The 16,053-nt window shown below is 40.4% G+C and overlaps 1 protein-coding gene across 1 annotated transcript in view; it reads right to left on the bottom strand.

The window, feature by feature from the left end:
- Positions 1–16,053, bottom strand: part of LOC128664402 (solute carrier family 23 member 2-like) — a 391,187-nt gene that overhangs the window by 318,297 nt on the left and 56,837 nt on the right. The window lies entirely within an intron of this gene.

Genomic DNA, 16,053 nt, shown 5'->3' with positions numbered 1-16,053 from the left:
TCCTTTTTAAATGTAAGATTTGGTCTCTTTTTTCAACCTCAGTATCTTATACATATTAAGAACACTAGTGTACTGTTTAAAGGGATACCCTTTGTAACTTGAAATATTAAGTATTTTGTTTTCTACTGTGTATACACACCATTAATGAATAGCACTTTGAATTCATTTAGATTTTGTTTTTGATAGCACTTTATTTGCAGGATATACCTGGTTTTATTATATTCACGTTTAGAGTTACGTCACCTTTAGCTTTTTAGCGCTCCTGTTTTCTGTTATTTCATAGTACTATTTTCTGGCCTATATTAGGGACCTTTAGGTCTTTTCAGGAGTTTGGTGTATCACCCTGCGCTCATATTTAACCTTTATTTTATATATAGCTACTGATTAGCAGCTACTGATCCTATTTAGATATGCTTTTCAACAAAGGATATCAAGAGAATGAAGCAAATTAGATAATAGAAGTAAATTGGATTTTTTTTTTTAAAATGTCATGCTCTTTCTAAATCATGAAAGAAAAATGTGGGTTTCATGTCCCTTTTAAGCAATTTGCATTACCTGAAATCTAAATTCAATTTCTGTAAATTCTCAAATGCCTACATTGCCTGTTTTAAAGTAAGTTAATTTACTAGATAATACCTTAGACTCTTGCTAATATTATTAAACTAATTTTTAAGGTCATATAAGCCAAATGAGCAGTGTTTAAAAATAAACTCAGGTGCCTTAAAACACTTCTGGCCAAATATTTTATATTTGTACCATGATTTCAAGTATATTGCTGCTAGGTGAAGGATGGTTTTTAAAGGGACAGTCTAGGCCAAAAAAAACGTTCATGATTCAGATAGAGCATGTAATTTTAAACAATTTTCCAATTTACTTTTATCAACAGTTTTGCTTTGTTCTCTTGTTATTCTTAGTTGAAAGCTTAAAGTAGGAGGTTGTTTACAGAAAAAATCTGACAGCGCTCAACCTGCTTCCTCACAGCTCCTGGATAAAAGGGTATCTAGCTTACCCTGATAAGATTACAAAGAATTAATAAAATAATCCAAGAGCGCCAACTAGAGGCAAAGGAAGATTCTAACAGGAAAGTAAATAGCAGTCAAAACATTTATTTGAACATATAGTAAAACCATGGATTCATGTAACATATACTAAAATGAGATACAGTAAAACATATAGTTAAAAATACATAATCGGTACAGTAGAAAATAAAAAATACAATAAAAAATACAATAAAAAATACAATATTCGACAGATTAATATCAGCAATTACGGGGATAAACAGAATAAGAGTCACATTAAATGATCTCTTAAGAAGAACAAAAGTTTCTAAAAAAATGTCCAAAGGAATTGTGGTGCAATTCTTAGTTGTAACTAACAAGTCCAGAAATCCAGTGAAAAATCCAGTGGAAAAAACAGTGATGAAAAATCAAGTAAAAAATAGTATATATAAAATCCAATTGAAATAATCCAAGTGTATATATAAAGGTGTAATATGAACGGGGGATCCCCCTAACACTGGTGATAAGTGTAAAAATGTGTAAGATTGTGTGAAAGTGTCTGAAAAAATGAAAAAATGAAAAAGTTAAAAATAATAAAAAATAAGTAAATATTACTAAAATAAAATCCAAGTGATACTTAGTGAGAAAAAATATTGGTTATTAGTGAATGATCCTCTTTATAAATTTCTCCATATGCAAAGACATTGCAAAGACTTTGCTTGGTCTTTGCAATGTAAACTTCGATTATCCCTGTAATTAAAAAAAAAATTTAAATTACAGGGATAATCGAAGTTTACATTGCAAAGACCAAGCAAAGTCATCTAGCACATATAAGTCCATTATCATCACCCATATGGAGAAATTTATAAAGAGGATCATTCACTAATAACCAATATTTTTTCTCACTAAGTATCACTTGGATTTTATTTTAGTAATATTTACTTATTTTTTATTATTTTTTACTTTTTCATTTTTTCATTTTTTCAGACACTTTCACACAATCTTACACATTTTTACACTTATCACCAGTGTTAGGGGGATCCCCCGTTCATATTACACCTTTATATATACACTTGGATTATTTCAATTGGATTTTATATATACTATTTTTTACTTGATTTTTCATCACTGTTTTTTCCACTGGATTTTTCACTGGATTTCTGGACTTGTTAGTTACAACTAAGAATTGCACCACAATTCCTTTGGACATTTTTTTAGAAACTTTTGTTCTTCTTAAGAGATCATTTAATGTGACTCTTATTCTGTTTATCCCCGTAATTGCTGATATTAATCTGTCGAATATTGTATTTTTTATTGTATTTTTTATTGTATTTTTTATTTTCTACTGTACCGATTATGTATTTTTAACTATATGTTTTACTGTATCTCATTTTAGTATATGTTACATGAATCCATGGTTTTACTATATGTTCAAATAAATGTTTTGACTGCTATTTACTTTCCTGTTAGAATCTTCCTTTGCCTCTAGTTGGCGCTCTTGGATTATTTTATTAATTCTTTAAAGTAGGAGGTTCATATGCTAATTTCTTAGTCCTTGAAGGCCACCCCTTTTCAGAATGCATTTTAACAGTTTTTCACCACTAGAGGGTGTTAGTTAATGTATTTCATATATATCACTGTGCTTGTGCACGTGAAGTTATCTGGGAGCAGGCACTGATTGGCTAAACTGCAAGTCTGTCAAAATAGCTGAAATAAAGGGGCAGTTTGCAGAGGCTTAGATACAAGATAATCACAGAGGTTAAAAGTGTATGAATATAACAGTGTTGGTTATGCAAAACTGGGGAATGGGTAATAAAGGGATTATCTATCTTTTAAAACAATAAAAATTCTGGTGTAGACTGTCCCTTTAATCTAATGGTTTTATCTTCACACTAACTTAAAGGGACAGTCTACACAAAAAATGTTATTGTTTAAAAAAATAGATAATGCCTTTACTACCCATTCCCCAGCTTTGCACAACCAACATTGTTAGATTAATATACTTTATAAAATATAAACCTCTAAATGTCTACCTGTTTCAAAGGCTCTATAGACAACCTCTTAATCACATGCTTTTTATTTGCTTTTCCCAACAGGTAACTGCTAGTTCATGTGGGCCATATAGATAACATTGTGTTCACGCTCAAGGAATTATTTAAGATTTAGCACAACACAGTACTAAATGCAAGTCAATAAATAATAAATAAATAGTCATGTGATCAGGGGGCTGTCAGAAGATGCTTAGATACAAGGTAATCATAGAGGTAAAAAGTATATTAATATAACTGTGCTGGTTGTGCAAAACTGGGAAATGGGTAATAAAGGGATTATCTATCTTTTAAAACAATAAGAATTTTATGGTAGACTGTCCCTTTAAATAAATATTGCTGTTTCTCTGGAAAGAAGCTTCACCTAGCAGTAACTTAAACCTACCTTCTGCTGATGAGAGTCAAAAAACTTGAAACGGTTGTCCAGAATGGGATTTATTTATATCTAAGTTGCATGTCTTACCAATTCCTTTGGAAACAATGCATACAGAGTACTTCTGGGTGAAAGCAAGCGGGGATACTCACCTAGATTTGCTAATTTTCTATACAATAAGTCTATGGGGCATATTTATCAAAGTGCGAGCGGACATGATATGATGTAGTGTATCATGTCCGCTGCACATCGATAAGTGCGGACAGCATACGCTGTTTTCTGTCCACCGCCTCAGAGCAGGCAGACAACTTATGGAGCAACGGTCTTTAGACCGCTGCTTCATAACTTCTGTTTCCAGCGAGCCTGAACAAGGAGCATCAAGCTCCATCCGGAGCTTGATAATTCGGACCTTATATCTCATATATATATATATATATATATATATATATATATATATATACACCTATATACCTATATATATACCTTATGAGAGAAAGGTTTTAACAGGTTTTAACTTTTTCTACTCAATATAGTAGACAATATGGTATGATCAGTGTTTTTATAAAGAAACTAGTACTAAAGCCCGTGTACACGGGCCATTTTTTGCAGTACAGCGGTCCCACCCCTTGCTCTCTCCCCCCTTTTTATTTTGCTTTCTCTCCCCTTCTCTTTTGCTTTCTCTCCCCCCTCTCTTTTGCACTCTCTCCCCCTCTCCTTTGCGCTCTCTCTCCCCTCTTTGGCTCTCTCCCCCCTTTCTTTTGCTCTCTCTGCCCCCTCTTTTGTTCTCTCCTCCCTCTTTGTCTCTCTCCTCCCTTCTTTGTCTCTCTCTCCCCCCACTTTGGCTCTCTTTTCCCCCCTCTTTGGCTCTCTCCCCTCTTTGGCTCTCTCCCCTCTTTTGCTCTCTCCCCTCTTTTGCTCTCCCTCCTCTTTGGCTCTCTTTCCTCTTTTGCTCTCTCCTCTTTGGCTCTCTTCCCCCTCTTTGGCTCTCTCTCCCCCCTTTGGCTCTCTTCCCCCTCTATTTGGCTCTCTCCCCCCCACTCTATTTGGCTTTCTCCCCCCCTCTCTTGCTCCCTCTCTGGCTCTGTCTTTCAAACCCTTTGCCTCTATGGCCACGCCCCCATCATGGCACCCCGCCCGGCCACGCCCCATTGCGACAGCACCCACCGGCCATGCCCGGCCACGCCCCTCGTCACATCCGGTCACGCCCCTCATCGCATCCGACCACGCCCCATCGTGATGCTCCCGTCGGCCACGCCCCCTGACACTACGCTTTAGCCTTGTTCTGTGCTGAGTGCTGAGTGTTAGGATCCAAACGGCCATGTATGTTTGTCACGTGCAGTCTCTACTGCGCATGACTGCATCTGACAAACATACTTGGCCATTTATTATATAGGATATCTTCCCTAATTAGAGAAAGATCCAAAATTGAATTATATCATGAAACAAGGAGTTAGATTTGTGTCTAGAAGGGCTAAACCTTTAGGAAGTATCTAAAAGAGGGGTTTTTCAGTAAAACAAGAAATAAAATCTAAATCTAATTGGCTAACTAGAAAATCAGGTTGCTTCGAATGTTGAGGCGTTCTTGTAAATGTTGCCAACATATCAAAATGGGCAACAAATTCAAGTCTACAATAACAGGTGCACATTTTTAGATAAGGGACTGTATGACTTGTAATACAAAATATGCAGTATATTTAATAAATTGTGAAGAATGTGAGTGTTAATATACTATTGCATACAAGACCATTTGTTGTCTTTAGAACTTGAATATCCCAAGACTTCTGTAGCAAAACATTTTGCAGTACATAGACCAGGAGGTGTTTTGAACAGTGAAACAGTAAAATATGTACAATCTTGCTAAAATTTTAAGTGAAAGATAATGTACCAAAGAGAATAATAGGAGGAGACAGACAGTCAATCCTCAACGAAAAAAGAAGTGTTTTTGATATATACCCACTGGAGGAGAGTATCGCCGGAGGGGAACTTGACCCCTATGATGGCTAATGAAGAGGGTGGAGCTTATCGGGGGTGTGGCTGTCTGTAGCGGTTTAAGGCTGGAGCGGAAGTCTCAGCCGTCTCTCAAGTTGCTGCAACGGCAAGGTGAAGTTGCGATCAGGCTTGTGGTTGCAGAGACTTGTGAGGTAACATGGAGGGTTTGTTGGCAGCAGTGCGCAGGATTGCAGAGGAGAAGGGCACAGCATGGCTACAGGAGTGTCTGGCGGCAGCGAGTCCATCCAGAATGGTGAGAGAGCTGGAAGGTCCGGAGGAGCAGCATGGCAAACCGCAGAGGAGGTCAAGGCCACTAGACAGGCTATACCCAGCAGACGGGAGCAGGTGGCAGTGTGTGAGGTGGATGCCGGCAGCATGAGGATGACGGCGGTCGGGAGCAGCAGGGCGGCAGGTAAGGCCAGAGAGGAGGTGGGGCTGGGCCTTGATCAGACCAGGACTGAAAAAAAGGCGTGAGCAGCGGGCACAGGCCCAGATGGGCCTGAGGACATGCCGGGGATAACAGAGAGGGAGAACTCTCCTTTGGCTGGGGATGGGCTGGAGCTGGAAGAGGGAGTTGCAGTAGGAGGCAGTGTGGGGTTGTTGGAGGCCAGAGGGCAGGTTAATGGAGGGACACAGTTGGGAAGTGGGATCGAGGAGCTTTAGGTGAGATGGGGCTGAGGGAGAAGGTGGGGCCTGAAGTAGGCACAGGGCAAGTGAGGGGAGCACATGTAAATAGGAGGGGGCGTTTGATCATAGGGACAAGAGGAAAAGGGAAGGGGCCAGTTAATAAGGCCTCTGCAGGGATCAGGGGGAGAGGGAGGGGAGGGGGGAGGAAGAGAGGTGGGGCGGGGGTTCTGTGATGTCAGGAGGGGGTTATGGAGGGGCAAGGGGCTGATAATGAAAGGTGTTTGAATTTTGCAGATGCTTGGGGTGAACAGGATGCACAGGTGTTTGGAGGGGCAGAGGCCTCTGCTGAAGCTAAAAGGCCAGACCTGGATGGCGACGCACTGTGGGTGGATCAGTCCTACAGTGACTTCGAGTTGGAGGATCTAGGAGAAGGAATGTCAACAGGGCCGGTTGCATCATGGCAGGTAGGAGACTTGGCTGCTTTGGAGCAATTACTCCACTCTCTGGGACCGGGGCAGGGGGCGGGGAGGGATCAGGATTGTAGAGTAGGTGTAGGGTCTAGGGATGGGAGTGTGAGGAGAGGGGGATTGGGTGCTAGGCAGGATAGGTTTCTCATTACCTCCCCTCCACAGATACGGCCTCAGAGAAGGGATTCTCTAACGCGCCATAGCCCGTGGAGGTCGGGCACTGGATGGCAGTAGGACAAGTCTCGTTTGCCCAGGGAGAGGGAGAGGACTCAGTCGGAGAGATGGTTGCCTACCTGGGGAAGGCTGGAGAAGGCGGCAGACTGAAGTGGCAGGAGGAGGAGGTCCAGATCGCCTACCCTGAGTGAGCAGCAGCAGTTATTAGGAAGGGCCTCTGTTTTCAATTCAATGATGGGCAGTGTAGATTCGGGAATGGATGCAAGTACAAGCATGCCTGTTCAGGATGTGAGGGGGCTCACCCTTGGTCCAGAAGTTTCAAAAAAGGTTCCAGGGTTCGAAAAGCAGGGGAGGCTATTGCTAAGGGCGCAGACACCAGTGAAGGTAAGAAGGATGGTGCTAGACCGCTATGTTAAAGTTAGGGGCAAGGTGGGGGATGCGGAGCTGTTGCTAACAGGGTTCAGCTCAGGGTTTTGGATTCCGTTTTGTGGAAGGGGGAGAGGTAGAAATCTTGGGTAATTTGTGTTCCGCCAGGGAGTTCCCGAGGGGTGGTGCAGGGGAAGCTGGTCAAAGAAGTGGCATTGGGGAAAATGGCTGGCCCGTTTAGTCACCCGCCTTTCAGGAACTTGAGGATTTCCCCATTGGGCATTGTGCCCAAGAAGGCAGTGGGTCAGTTCCGCATGATACACCACTTGTCCTTTCCTAAGGGTGCATCAGTTAATGATGGTATTGACCCGGCAGTAGCAGCGGTCAGGTATGCTTCCTTTGACAAGGTGGTGGCACTAATCAGTGGCTGGAAAAGGGGCCCTGTTGGGTAAAGTGGACGTGGAGGCAGCCTTTCGGCTGTTGCCGGTGCATCCGGTTTGCCATAATTTGTTAGGTTAGGTTGATGGTAGTTTTCCATTCGGATAATTTGGGGGTGTAATATGCGATTAACTGCCTGACATATAGCTCGCTGCCAGTAGTGCGCTTGCTCAGGTTGTTTGTGTTGGAATGCATGCAGCTAAATGTGTTTTTTCATGCGGTGCATGTACCAGGCTGTCTTAATGTTATTGCTGACGCTCTCTCTCGCTTCCAGTGGTCACGATTTCGGGAAGCAGCTCCGGAGGTAGAGGAGGAAGGAGTCAGCTGCACCCCAGAACTGTTGGGGTTAAATTTCTTGAGTTAGCAGATGTGGCCCAGGGAGCTTTAGCTCAAGGTACTTGGGAGGCATATGTGGGGTCAGTGGCTAAAGATTTTAAAAGAAACAAGAGTAAATGTGTCTAAAGGAGGGTGTACTCAAGTCTTGTTGTCATCGATTAAAGAATGTGGGGCTCGGGGGGTGTAAAAGTCATTGGTAAAAAGGAAGGTGGCAGCGTTGGCTTTTCTTTCTAAACTGTTGGGATGGAGAGATTTAACTAAGTTGTCTATAGTACAGTTGGCTGTGAGAGGAGTTTGTAAAGGAAAGGTTTGTGGGGATAGAAGAATCCCGGTAGTTTTTGGTATGCTGGTGTAGATGGTGGGGAAGTTGGAGCAGGTGTGTTCTTCGGATTTTGCTGGTAGGGAGTAATAGGAAGGTTGTGGGGGCCTAAATGCTAAGGACCTTTTGATTAGAGATGGCGTAGTGTGGATTTGGCTTAAAAAATCAAAGACGGACCAGGAAGGGTTGGGGAGGTGGATCAGGATTTTTGAAACACATGGGGTTTTTTGCCCGGTGGCCCCCTTGACTTCATTCTTGAGGGTGCGGCCCAATGGTATTCTGCCTTTATTGGTGCATGGGGATGGGTCATCTTTATCGCATTTTCAGTTTCTGACGGTCTTCCATTGGGCCTTGGCGATGTTGGGGTACATGGCGGAGGAGTTCGGTACGCACTTGTTCCGTATAGGCGCTTCTACTGAAGCTGCTAGTCTGGGTTTATGTGAGAGTGTGATTAGAAGAATAGGTGGTTGGAAGTCTGGATGTTTTCGGTTGTATGTGCGGCCAGAATTGAAAGTTTAGAGTTTTGTTTGTTTCTACAGGTCCATTTCATTGTTGGATTGTTGGCCATTCCTATATCTTTTGGGCCCGTAAGGCAGGGGCAGTGAAGAATAATGGAACCCCGTTGAACTTGTCTGAGGAAATGGTGGTGTTGCGTTTGCTGGGGGTTCGGGGCTTGAGATGGGATCAGATTCTGAGAAAGGTGGTGGATTATGCTAGGTTGTTTTGGCCTCCATCTATTTTGGTGATACATGCAGGGGGAAATGACCTGGGTTTCCAATCGCAGAGGGATTTAGTGGAAAGCATAAGGACAGATTTGGGTAGGTTGCGGGAGTTGTTTCCTGATCTGTGTGTAGTGTGGTCCGACATTGAACCTCGTTCAGTGTGGAGGGCAGCCTGGGACTTCCGGAGGTTGGGGGTTGCTCATCAGTGACGTGCTGTGGTGGTGGTGCATGTTTAATAACCATTATCTTTATGTAAATTGGTACCTCCCTAAAGAGGCAGGAGAGCTTGGTGGGGATGTTCCTGGCTTGTAAGCCTGTGGATGATTCATCTGTTGTGGCAAGCACCTCACAAATTGGCACATGTTAATATGTTTATACGGTATTCAGAGTTTTATTAAACCTCTATGTTATCTTTATAAAAGAGTTTATTAAATGCGGTCTGCAGCCTTTACACCCATCTCTTGTGTGTTGTCTCATTTATTCATAATGTATACCTAATTTGGGGTCAATACCCCCTGGAGGAGAGTATTGGAACTTGACCCCTATGACGGCTAATGAAGAGGGTGGAGCTTATCAGGGGTGTGGCTACCGGTAGCGGTTTAAGGCTGGGGCGGAAGTCTCAGACCTGTCTCAAGTCGCTGCAATGGCAAGGTGAAGTTCCCTCCCTCCCTGTTTGTTTATGGTTGATCAAGGGACTTGTTGCAGTCTTATGTTGTGGGGGTGCTTGTTTAATAACCGTTATCTTTATGTAAATTGGTACCTCCCTAAAGGGGCGGGAGAGCTTGGTGGGGATGTTCCTGGCCTGTAAGCCTGTGGAAGGTTCATCTGTTGTGGCAAGCACCTCACAAATTTGCACATGTTAATATGTTTATACGGTATTCAGAGTTTATTAAACCTCTATGTTATATTTATATATGCGGCATTTACACCTTTCTCTTGTGTGTTGTCTCATTTATTCGTAATGTATGCCTAATTTGGGGTCAAACATTTGACAATGGGTAAACCTAATGGCATTAATAAAATCTCAGCTATAAACTTATATACAGGTTGATTACTGAGGGGATTAGTAGAAAAAGGTTAATGTTTTATGTATATTATAAATGTATGACAACAAATGCAAGAAGCATGACAGGTAAAATGGGGGAGCTGATGCTCTTAGTTGCAGAAGAGGACTATGATGTTATCAGTATAACTGAAACTTGGTGGGATGATTCACATGACTGGGCAGTTAACTTAGAGGGGTATACTTTATTTAGGAGGGACAGGAATAATAAAAGGGGTGGAGGAATCTGCATGTATATTAAACCTAACCTTAAACCTACAATAAGGGAAGATATTTATGATACAAGTGACAATGTAGAGACCCTGTGGGTTGAAATAAAGAGTGGGGGGAAAAATCCTAAAAAAATATTACTAGGAACATGCTACAAGCCCCCTAACATTAGTGACCTGGAGGAAACTCAACTACTACTGCAAATAGGTAAGGCTGCTAATAACAGTGCTGTAATTATGGGAGATAATATGGGAGATATAATAGATAATAATAGAGGAGTCAACTAGGAGTAAAGCTATATTGGATTTAGTGCTAGCAAACAATACAGATGTAATATCAAACATAGAAGTCAAAGAACATTTGGGTAACAGTGATATTAACATGGTCACATTTGAAATCTCTTTTCATATGCAGTGTCTTAAAGGTTTAACTAACGCCTAGATTTAGAGTTTTGTCGGTAACGACCCGCGTAGCTAACGCTGGCTTTTTTTTCCCCGCACCTTTTAAATACCGCTGGTATTTAGAGTTCACAGAATGGCTGCGTTAGGCTCCAAAAAGGGAGCGTAGAGCATAATTTACCGCCACTGCAACTCTCAATACCAGCGGTGCTTACGGACACGGCCAGCTTCAAAAACGAGCTCGTGCACGATTCCCCCATAGCAAATAATGGGGCAGTTTGAGCTGAAAAAAAACTAACACCTGCAAAAAAGCAGCGTTCAGCTCCTAACGCAGCCCCATTGTTTCCTATGGGGAAACACTTCCTATGTCTGCACCTAACACCCTAACATGTACCCCGAGTCTAAACACCTTACACTTATTAACCCCTAATCTGCCGCCCCCGCTATCGCTGACCCCTGCATATTATTATTAACCCCTAATCTGCCGCTCCGTACACCGCCGCAACCTACATTATCCCTATGTACCCCTAATCTGCTGCCCATAACACCGCCGACCCCTAAATTATATTTATTAACCCCTAATTTGCCCCCCCACAACGTCGCCTCCACCTACCTACAATTATTAACCCCTAATCTGCCAACCGGACCTCACAGCTACTATAATAAATGTATTAACCCCTAATCCGCCTCACTCCCGCCTCAATAACCCTATAATAAATAGTATTAACCCCTAATCTGCCCTCCCTAACATCGCCGACAGCTAACTTCAAGTATTACCCCCTAATCTGCCGACCGAACCTCACCGCTACTCTAATAAATTTTTTAACCCCTAAAGCTAAGTCTAACTCTTATTAAATAAATTATTCCTATTTAAAGCTAAATATTTACCTGTAAAATAAACCCTAATATAGCTACAATATAAATTATAATTATATTGTAGCTATTTTAGGATTAATATTTATTTTACAGGCAACTTTGTAATTATTTTAACCTGGTACAATAGCTATTAAATAGTTAATAACTATTTAATAGCTACCTAGTTAAAATAATTACAAAATTACCTGTAAAATAAATCCTAACCTAAGTTACAATTAAACCTAACACTACACTATAAATAAATTAATTAAATAAAATAACTACAATTATCTACAATTAAACCTAACACTACACTATCAATAAATTAATTAAATACAATACCTACAAATAAATACAATTAAATAAACTAACTAAAGTACAAAAAATAAAAAAGAACTAAGTTACAAAAAATAAAAAAATATTTACAAACATTAGAAAAATATTACAACAATTTTAAACTAATTACACCTATTCTAAGCCCCCTAATAAAATAAAAAAGCCCCCAAAATAAAAAAAAATTAAAATTAAAATAGAAAAGCTCTTTTACCTTACCAGCCCTTAAAAGGGCCCTTTGCGGGGCATGCCCCAAAGAATTCAGCTCTTTTGCCTGTAAAAAAAAACATACAATACCCCCCCAACATTACAACCCACCACCCACATACCCCTAATCTAACCCAAACCCCCCTTAAAAAAACCTAACACTAAGCCCCTGAAGATCTCCCTACCTTGTCTTCACCATGCCGGGTTCACTGATCCGTCCACCGAAGTCTTGATCCAAGCCTCCGAAGTCTTGATCCAAGCCCAAGCGGGGGCTGAAGAGTGACGTCCATCCTCTGGCTGAAGTCTTGATCCAAGCGGCGGATAAAGAATTCCATCTTCGGGCAGAAGTCTTCATCCTATCCGGGCAGAAGAGTAGATCCGGACCGGCAAACATCTTCATCCAAGCCGCATCTTCTATGTTCTTCCATCCGATGACGAGCGGCTCCATCTTGAAGACCTCCGGCGCGGATCCATCCTCTTCTTCCGATGACTAGACGACGAATGAAGGTTCCTTTAAGGGACGTCATCCAAGATGGCGTCCCTCGAATTCCGATTGGCTGATAGGATTCTATCAGCCTATCGGAATTAAGGTAGGAAAATTCTGATTGGCTGATGGAATCAGCCAATCAGATTCAAGTTCAATTCGATTGGCTGATCCGATCAGCCAATCAGATTGAGCTTGCATTCTATTGGCTGATCGGAACAGCCAATAAAATGCGAGCTCAATCTGATTGATAGGGGTTAATAATTGTAGGTAGGTGGAGGCGACGTTGGGGACGGCAGATTAGGGGTTAATAAATATAATATAGGGGTCGGCGGTGTTAGGGGCAGCAGATTAGGGGTACATAGGGATAACGTAGGTGGCGGCGGTGTGCGGTCGGCAGATTAGGGGTTAAAAATTTTTAATAGAGTGGCGGCGATGTGGGGGGGGCCTCGGTTTAGGGGTACATAGGTAGTTTATGGGTGTTAGTGTACTTTAGAGCACAGTAGTTAAGAGCTTTATAAACCGGCATTAGCCCAGAAAGCTCTTAACTACTGACTAGATTTCTAACGCTCACTTCAGCCACGACTCTAAATACCAGCGTTAGAAAGATCCCATTGAAAAGATAGGATACGCAAATGGCGTAGGGGGATCTGCGGTATGGAAAAGTCGTGACTGGAAAGTGAGCGTTAGACCCTTTTCTGACTGACTCTAAATACCAGCGGTAGCCCAAAACCAGCGTTAGGAGCCTCTAACGCTGGTTTTGACGGCTAACGCCAAACTCTAATTCTAGCCGAATGACTTTTAACTTCAAAAAAGCAAATTTCAACAATTTAAGGAAATCATTAAAATAATATAAGTTGGGACAACGTATTCTCAAATAAAAATACAGAGGATAAATGGATAATATTTAAAACTTTGTTAAATAAATATACATGTCAACAAATACCATATGGTTATAAAAATAAAAATAAAAAATCAAAGCCGTTTTGGATAAATAAAAATGTGTTAAGAGACATTAGGAAAAAAAACCATAGGGCATTTAAATTATTCAAAGAAAATAGTACAGACTCAACATACAATATTTATAAGGAATGTAACAATGCATACAAAAAAGCAATCAAATTAGCCAAAATTGAAAATGAAAAATTAATTGCAAAGGATTCTAAGTCTAACCCTAAAAGGTTCTTTAAGTACATAAATAGCAAAAAATCTAAGAAGGATAATATAGGTACATTAAAATGCGTGGAGGGTAGCATGATCAATAATGACAGGGAGAAGGCTGAGATACTAAACCAGTTTTTTTCTTCAGTATACACAAGAGAGGAAACATTGGATGATACTTTGGAACAAAATAGAACATGCCAGTCCATACCATTAACTGGGTTATATTTAGAGGATATCAGGAAAAAACTGGATAATATTAAGGTAAATAAAACTCCAGGCCCAGATGGAATACACCCAAGGGTGTTAAGGGAACTTAACACTGTTATAGACAAACCTCTACTCTTAATTTTTCAAGACTCATTATCCTACGGCATGGTACCCCAGGATTGGCGTAAAGCTGATGTGGTGCCACTCTTCAAAAAGGGAAGCAGGGATGATCCAGGAAGCTATAGACCAGTTAGTCTGACATCAATAGTGGGGAAGATATTTGAAGGGATTATAAGGGATTATATTGATGAGCATATTCGTGTAAACAAGATTATGAGTTCTAATCAGCATGGTTTTAGGAGAAATAGATCATGTCAAACTAATCTAATTAGATTCTACGAGGAAGTAAGTAAAAATATAGATTAAGGGGAATCAGTTGATGTGATATACTTAGATTTTGCAAAGGCATTTGATACAGTGCCACATGAGAGATAAATGCACAAAATTAAGGGATTGGGTATAGTTGAAAATGTTAGCTCATGGATAAATAACTGGATAAAAGATAGGGAGCAACGAGTAGTAGTAAATGGATCATACTCAGATTGGACAAAGGTAATCAGTGGAGTCCCCCAGGGATCAGTACTGGGCCCCGTTCTTTTAAATATTTTTATAAATGGCTTGAAGCAAGAATTAAATAGCGACATCTCTATTTTTGCAGATGATACTAAGTTAAGTAAGGTCATTAGGTCAGAGCAGGATGAACTTTCATTACAAAGGGATCTGCAAAAATTAGAAGTATGGGCAAGTAAATGGAAAATTAGATTTAACAGGGAAAAATGCAAGGTTCTACATTTTGGAAGTAAAAATAAGCAGGCAACGATTTTTTTAAATGGGACAAGTCTTAGCCAAACGGAGGAGGAAAGGGATTTGGGAGTAGTAATAGATAACAAGCTAAAGATGGGTGCACAATGCAGGGCAGCAGCTTCAAAGGCTAATAAGATATTAGCATTTATTAAAAGAGGCATTGATTCAAGGGAGGAAAGCATAATTCTATCACTATATAAAGCCCTGGTAAGACCTCACCTTGAGTATGGAGTGCAGTTTTGGGGACCGATCGCAAAAAAGATATTGCAGAACTAGAAAAAGTTCAGAGAAGGGCCACAAAGCTAATAAGGGGATTGGAGAAATTAACCTATGAGGAGAGGCTAGCCAAACTGGGTCTGTTTTCTTTAGGTAACATGATTACTTTATATAAATATATTTAAGGCCCATATTCAGAGATGGCAGAAGCTCTGTTTATTCCTAGAAAATTGATTCTGACAAAAGGTCACAATTTAAGGTTGGAGGAAAGGAGATTTAATCTCCTGCAACGGAAACGTTTTTTTATTGTAAGAGCAATAACATTGTGGAACTCATTACTAAAGGAGGTAGTGAATGCCAATAACCTAGATACATTTAAAAATAGTCTGGATACATTTCTGTATATAAACAAAATTCATGGATATGATTGATAGTATTAAATGAGTCACCTTTTAGTGGGGTTATTTAAGCTTAGCTGGAGCTTTTTGTAAGTATTTTAGATTTGTGTAGGTTGAACTCGATGGACTTCAGTCTTTTTTCAACCTTATCTACTATGTTATCTACTATGAATAAATTTAATTTTATACAACTGTTTCACTGAATAAATAATTTGTTGATGATTCAATTTATCAATAGTTTATATACATAGACATGTATTAGTCATTTCAATGTACTACGATTATTGTACACAAGTATTTCTTTTTTCCTTCTCTTTTTTTTCTACCATATACTGTATATATATTTATAATATACAAACTAAACTAAATCTGTATGAATTAAGTTTTAGGATATAGAAGAATTATAGTATTAAGAAGTTACAATATTAGTACATTCAGAATATTAATTACATTCTATTTCCCTATACTGTTAATAAAAACAACAATAACAGTAATACTAGAATTAAGTACTAGAGATAGGTATATAGAAGGATATTTAAACTAAAATGGGTTTCTTTACTACTTAATATTAGTATAAGGACATAAGAATTTAGGGGCCGAATTATCAAGCTCCGAATGGAGCTTGATGCCCCTGTTTCCGTGTGAGCCTCCAGGCCTGCTGGAAACTGCAGTTAAGAAGCAGCGGTCTTAAGACCACTGCTCCATAACTGGTCCGCTGCCTCTGAGGCTGCGGTCTACAATCATCCCGATCGGCCGCTAATCTGCAGGGGGTGGCATTGCACAAGCAGTTCTGGTGA

This window comes from Bombina bombina, chromosome 6, assembly GCF_027579735.1.
Source record: "Bombina bombina isolate aBomBom1 chromosome 6, aBomBom1.pri, whole genome shotgun sequence".
Taxonomy (NCBI): domain Eukaryota; kingdom Metazoa; phylum Chordata; class Amphibia; order Anura; family Bombinatoridae; genus Bombina; species Bombina bombina.
This window is presented reverse-complemented; position numbering and strand designations above follow the sequence as displayed.